The following is a 7,235-nucleotide window of genomic DNA, read 5'->3' on the forward strand; positions in this document are numbered from 1 at the left end:
CCCCCCCCCCCCGGGGACGGGCGGGGGAAGGGGGGGAGGTGTCGGTTCTCGCTTCTGCGGCGGGGACTGCGGGGAGAGGGGGCGAGTCCTCGGGCGACGTGGCTTTGGTGGACCGCCCGGGGAAGGCGCTGGGCCGGCGGCGCGGAGCGGAGGCTGGCCGGGCGGTTCTGTCCCGCCGGCTGCACCGAGCCCTGGGGGGGAGCTGGGCGGCGGCAGGCGCGAAGTTGGTGGGGACTGCTTAGCATGGAGAAGGGCATGGCTTTCCGGGAGCCAGCTGGGCTTTTGCTGCTGCAGCTGAGGCACCCGAGCGGGGGGGGAGTAAAGAGGCTCCAGGGAACGAGGAAATGTCTTGTGCTTGCTCTGAGGATGTGACTATACATGGTGACGAGCAGAAGAGAGGGTGGCCAGAGCCTGGCTGGGGCTAAAGAAACAGTGCTTCCATTAGGGAAGGTGAATACAACTCTTAAGGAAACAAGAAAAAAAAAAAAAAAAAAAACCAAAACCCAGCTTCCACCCTGTGCTTGGTGCTACGCAAAGGAGCCCTTGGCCGAGGTAGAAGCATGGCCAGAATTTCCTGGGTCAAAAGTCCGGGCAAGGGGGTTGAGGACTGGGCACACTGAAATACCATCTGTGTCTCTGCTCTTTTGCAAGGAGGGCAGAGAGTGGAGGGGGGAATCAGCTTTTCTTATCTAACGCCCTCTCCTCTTTGACCATCATCGCTAAGGTAACTGCTGTTAATCCCAGTGCTTTAAGGGTCACCTTGTGCTACCTGGCAGCTCTCCCAAAGGCAAAAAGGAGCACCTAAGGACTGAAGCCACTGACATTGAAAATCATAGGCCGTGGAGGAAATTTGCAGCTGTGCTGATGGTGCAGCAAAACATGAAACTATACCAATGTGCACTACAGGTCCATAAACTGGCTTGCTCTCATAGAGTTGCTGAGAAAACAATTTTATTTATTTACCAATGGGCTGCCATAAAGGCACACCAGATTCGGAAAGCATTTACAAGCACAAAAACCAGGAGAGAAACCCTCCTGCACATATGAAATGTGCTTTTTTGTCTGTCTAACAAAGGTGATACTAATTATGTAACAGACTATTTTTCAGCTACTGTATTTATCCCATTTTCTTCCCTTGGGTCTCAGAGAGATCACCAGTATCCCCCAGAACCAGGGCATCCCATTTACCATGCCTTTCTATGCAGGACAAATAGTCTGTTTCATACATTGGGCGGGGAGTGGAGGAAGATTGTATATTCCTCAGACACAAGTGAGTCGGACACAGAGAAAGTCAGTAGTACTGTTTAACATTACTAGACAGTGTCTCTTGAAAAAGGAATGCTGTTTATCAATATGACTAAACATTTTTTCTTTCAAACAGAGGTTAGAATCACAGTGTTCCAGTTGTCACCTGGTACAGTTTTGCATTTTTATAGACCTATCCCAACTGTAAACTTAACAGCCTTACCATCAAAGGCCTTTGCTCACAAAAATAGTATCCTATTTATTACTGTGTTTTATTCTTTACAGTTATAAACGAACAACAGTAAAGTTGCAACATTTTCTGCATTAGCAGCCATCACCACATCTGTTTTCTTTTATTTCCCTCTCCCCCAGTCATATACCCACACACCCAGCCCTACTGTTACAGGTGAATTATTAAGAGAAGTCATCATTGTGGGGTTAAGTAAAAGGTTTTATTGGTCATTAAACAATGATCAAATGATAATTAATGATTGAATGATAATTAAATAATAAAATTATGATTAAGCAATAATTGAATTATAATTAAACAGTGATTATTTAACAATAATTAATTGATAATCAAGCTGTAATGAAATGGTAATTGAACAATAATCTAAGTGATGATTTCAGCAATGTTTTAAACGATGATTAGATGGTGGTCAAACACTCTGCTACTTACTACACTTCTAATGCTTAAGCTATAGCTGGATATATAAATGTCACTAGCCTACAATATCCTTGTAGGCCTAATGTAATATGTGGTTACCTCATTAGAGATGCCAGATGCCGGGTCTCACAGCCTCGAGGAGTAACCCTGAGAGGTGTCCCTGCTCAAGGGGACATCACCACCGTGCAGCCTGCAGCCATATAGGAGAGGTCAATGGGCTCGGGGGGCTACGGCTATCTATAGCATAAAGTGATTGACTCGTAGTCAACCCCCCCGCGTTGGTGTATGTGCTGGAGTGCAGGTGCAGCAGTTGTAGTTCTGTCTAGTCCCGGCTCAGGCTGGTACTGTTAGCTCCCGGTAAGACGTGCCCTAGGCTCCTTCGTTCCTGAGAAGATATGGCCTAGCACAGTTTTCGTGGTTGGCACAGCAGGGCTGGTTTGTCGGTGATGCCTGAATCAAAGTGCTGCTCACTCAGCCAGAGTGGCTGCAGCCGTCGCACCTACCCAAGTCACAGATACTCGGGGAGCTAATTTCATCTGCACATTGCTCGTTCAGAGACTGTGAAATGGCGGGTTTCCTAGCAAGCCCCAAGGGCACAATTGCATACAGAAATTGAATAGAAGGAGCTATTCAACAATAGCAGCACTGGGATACCTTATTTCTGCTGCTCTGGAAGAGCTCCTTTGGGACAGACTTCTCCAAGACCGAGATTTCTTCTTCCTGGTCTGTTCAGATTGCTTTAATTTGCAAAGAATTGCTATTACTTCAGCACCACCACATTTAGTAGCTGATTTTTCAATAGCTATTCTAGATAATTTGCCTGTGTGGACTACCCCTACGGTTAAACTATAAAATGCCAGTTGTTCATGACAACAAAACCAGGCTGATATGTTACATGTCTGGGGAAAACAGATTCCCTCCTGTCTTTTATATTCTTAAGCTGAAGATCCACTAAGGTAGAAATTGCCTCTTACTATATTTGTGTACAGTATCTTGCATGCAGGGGGCCCTGGTCTTATTTTAGCAAAAGACTGTGACACAAGGAGTTAAAATACAAATTATCTATAGCATCTCTGATGAGTCAATGCGCATTTAGCTCTCAGATTCCAAGAGCAGACAGCTAAAGGTAATAGCCGGTGGCATTGTTCGCAGCAGCTTTGTCTAATACATTTTTCTTTTTTTAACAATTAGAGATGTGAATTTTATACTTGTGCTTTAGCACAAGTAGGCTCAAACCAAAAGCCACATTTAAGATTTTGGAGGGCTCCAGGCAGACCTCTGTGAAAATATGAAGCAGTTTTTATACAGATCGTTACCAAATTCTGTAACAACATATCCTTTTTTTTTTTTTTTACCTCTGGCACAAAAGAAAATGTAAATTCAGACAGGTACAGATTGCATAACTAATTTTAAAGCCATGTAAACCTTTGGTGTCATCTAATAAAAGACAGCTCCTCACAAAACCCCTTGCCTTAAGTCTGTGTTAAGCTGTTATCTTGCAGAACTCTCTTCTCCAGGCTGCTTTCCACTCCCACTTGATCTGAATATGGACGTTACTGCTTGATAGCAACAGGGAAAAGCATTGCTTTCCCATGACACTGCATAGCAGGGAGGCAGCCAGGTGAAAGTCGGCAGGTGTGGAGAATGGGCTCCCTTCAGATTTATGTGGCAGAAGAATATTAATATACATGAGAAGCAAGACAGAAGTTGGGGAAATAACTGTAATTACTGTATATATTCAGTTCATAGCCTGTTTTGCTGGTGACATAGTTTTACCTTCTTAGTTCAAGGAAAACGGAGAAAGTATCTTCCAGATGCCACATCCATGTACCTTGCCTCTTAGTTCAGTAGCTTTTGAGCTGTGCTCCCTGGATTTCTAGAGATTTATGAACACCCTATAAAAGTTAACTATGGTTAAATGAGGAAAGCAGGCCAGCCTATCCATAAATCTACATTCAATATGCAATTCTGCAGTTTCTGGGGTTTCCTAACTGGACAGGGTTACTCCCGGTCTATCTGTGCATTTTCACTTTTCTAATAGTGCTTAAATTCCATCTTCTTGGGCAGAAGTTTGTATGTTCATTGACAGGCTCTGAGGAACAGCAGATCAAAATAGATGGCTGTGCCATTGATTTCTACCTCTTACAGCATGAAAGTCCTGCAAAGGGCCAAGGCCAAACTGTCTCCACCTCCCTAGCCACTTCTCTTAGGCTCCAAGCTATCATTAACCTGTTAGACTGTAGCTGTGTTACGCCTTTAGTACATAGACCATAAGAAACAAAAGGTAAAGTTCTAAGAGAACTGAGAGATCAAGTGCATCAGCAGCAGCCCTGGTCTTTGCCATAGCAGGAAGCACTTTAAGTGAAAGTTAAATGAAACAGCCTGACTTATTTGACATTCATTGTCTAGAAACAATACAATGACAACTGCTTTAAGCGCTGCTTGAGGTAGAAGAGATAAGAGATGTATTTGGTACCTGCTAGTAAAATACAATCAAAGAACAACTGCTGAGCTCTTGCTATTAACGTTCTGCTGAATGTTTTTAGAAGCACAGTTCTTGCCAGGATGGTTTGTGTTTTCTAGGGAGCCCAACTCCCAGTTTGGCATCTAAGTGTAATGGTCAGATCTGTGAACGTTTGGCTTCTACTGGACACTGCTGTTTTCAAGGCGAGCCTGCACACATGGCAAAAATATTATCTGGCACCTGACCTACTAAAAGCTGTCAGAAAACAAGATGAATTGCAGATGAGAAAAGCTGGCCATCTGGTCCAGTAATAGGGATCAGCTCATGGTAGGGACCTCAGGTTTTGGAGCTGAGGATATCTGTACACAGCAGTCAGCTGTCAGCATGCATATATGAAACAAAAGGAGATCTATATGGCTCTCTATGACTTTGTGAAGCTTGCACCAGTTTCCTCAGATTCAAGCAGGACTGTTTGCTGGTGCACTAAGAATATCACAGCCAAGACAAAGCTCTTGTCTCTGCCAGAAAGGGTTAATTAGTACAGGAGCTTGGTCCTGAGGTTGCAGCTTGTCCGCATGATGTTAGGTTGGGGCATTTCAACTTGGGATGCTGTTATATAGGATCAATGCACAAATCAAAACTACAACTTGTGTGAACACCATTACTACTACCATCATTATGGCTGAGGTGGGGACTGTAACAGCTAGCCTCTCCGTGACAATTTCCAAGAGCCTACCTTTGTTTGCCACAGAGATGACTCTATGGCTTCCAACCATATGACTTCATCCAGCTGTTTTTAAGTTAGGAAAGGAACGGCTTTTCCCATTGACACTGAAAAGAAGTGTGATTAGGCAAAAAGGAATCATTTAATATTGTAATCATAAAGTAATAATTACAGCCTTGTCTCGCGAAGCAGTCAGCAGAAGACAGATGCCCTCTCTTACATTAGCTGTCCAGGAGCCTCCTAAAATTTCGCAGCTTTGAAACACGTAGGAAGCTTTGTTCCAGGAATGCCTGCCTGCAGGAACACCTCTGTGGAGAGGAGTTTGGAGCAGACAGAAAATCAGCTTTCTCTTTTAAAGCATTAGCACAGCAGACAGTATTCCGCACCCCAAAGAGGACGTTACTCATTTTTCTACTCTTCCTCAGTGTGTGCAGAGGTAACTTTTTCCTGAACACTAGAATTCAGCCAAGAATTAGGGTATTAATGAGGATGGGAACATAGATTTGGAACCAGGTGAACCCGGTGTTTCTGGGTGGAATCTCCATCGTGAGGATCTAAGTAAAGAAACAAGCTGAATATATAGCTTTGTATTGCCTCAGCTTCTAAATGTGTTTAAGCAATGGCTCAGTTCTGCACAGAACATACATAGAAGTGGCCTCCACTGCAAGCATTTACATGATTCCAAAATAGTTACTATTCAGGATTCCTACACTTTATTGTTTAAGCACTATAAAATCCAATTCTGAATCTTACTTTTCTCCTCAAACTTCCTTTTTTTTTTCTGTCAGAAACGCCACTTAAATACTTAAGAAAGAACAAACAAGATTTTTTTTTTCCCTCTAAAAAGGGAAAAAAAGTGAACGTGACAGTACCAACAGCTTCTGAAAACAGAGTAACTTCTGTAAAGTCAGAGCCATCCTAAATGACTAGAAAACAGCCTGACCAGAAACTTTGGATTCAAATTCTGCAGAAAAAATCAGATTTTGCCTCTGTAGAAGCAAGAAATTTCTATCTAGATTGGGAACTCCTGGGCTCCCAGTGTTACGGCCAAAAAGTGGGGGGAAGGTCAGTGTCTCCCCTCTTTTCTAGCTCCTTCAGCATGTTTTTGGCATAAACCAGAGTATGTGATCCACTTTAATATGCTCCTGACCATTTTTAGCCTCTGTGGTTATTCCACTACCCAGTGAAAACAGCCTTTTTCTTTGCAAGTAAACTGACAAAGAGCATGGCAGTCAATGTGAGTGCTAACAGCCTAGGTAGCAGGGGAAGATTTGGAGAGAAGCAAAAGTGCCTGTTTGTCCTCGAGGTGTTCTGAGCTGCAAAACCAGGGTAAGACCTCCAAGATCTTGAGTTGTGTTACTGATGAGGTGAAGACAGGGCAAGTCAGAAACGCTGCTGTACACGACACGGTGACCTGCGTGGCTGGCTTCCAGTCCTGTGTGCTTTTTTAGAGTCGGCTTCTCCCGTTTGTGAAGTGAGGAGATGGATACCCCCGAGGAGAGAGTGGGTGATGATGGATACCCCTGAGGAGAGGGTGGGTGATGATGGATACCCCCTGAGTAGTGGGTAGGGGGTGATGGGGACCCCTGAGGAGCAGGTGGGCGATGATGGATACCCCCTGAGGAGAGGGTGGGTGATGGATACCCCCTGAGGAGTGGGTGGGCAATGATGGATACCCTCTGAGGAGTGGGTGGGCGATGATGGATACCCTCTGAGGAGCGGGTGGGCGATGATGGATAGCCCCTGAAGAGAGGGTGGGCGATGATGGATACCCCCTGAGGAGTGGGTGGGCGATGATGGGTACCCCCTGAAGAGAGGGTGGGTGATGATGGGTATCCCTGAGGAGTGGGTAGGTGATGATGGATACCCCTGAGGAGCAGGTGGGCGATGATGGATGCCCCCCGAGGAGCGGGTGGGTGATGATGGATAGCCCCTGAAGAGAGGGTGGGCGATGGATACCCCCCGAGGAGCGGGTGGGCGATGCCGGGCACCCCCGAGGAGCGGGTGGGCGATGGATACCCCTCGAGGAGCGGGTGGGCGATGATGGATGCCCCCCGAGGAGCGGGTGGTGCAGCCAGCCAGCCGGCGGTGCGGACACCAGCAGGTGGAGCGCCAGCACAGCGCTGCCAGCCGGC

Source organism: Haliaeetus leucocephalus, unplaced genomic scaffold (assembly GCF_000737465.1).
Source record: "Haliaeetus leucocephalus isolate CR32 unplaced genomic scaffold, Haliaeetus_leucocephalus-4.0 Scaffold247, whole genome shotgun sequence".
In the NCBI taxonomy this organism is placed as follows: Eukaryota; Metazoa; Chordata; class Aves; order Accipitriformes; family Accipitridae; genus Haliaeetus; species Haliaeetus leucocephalus.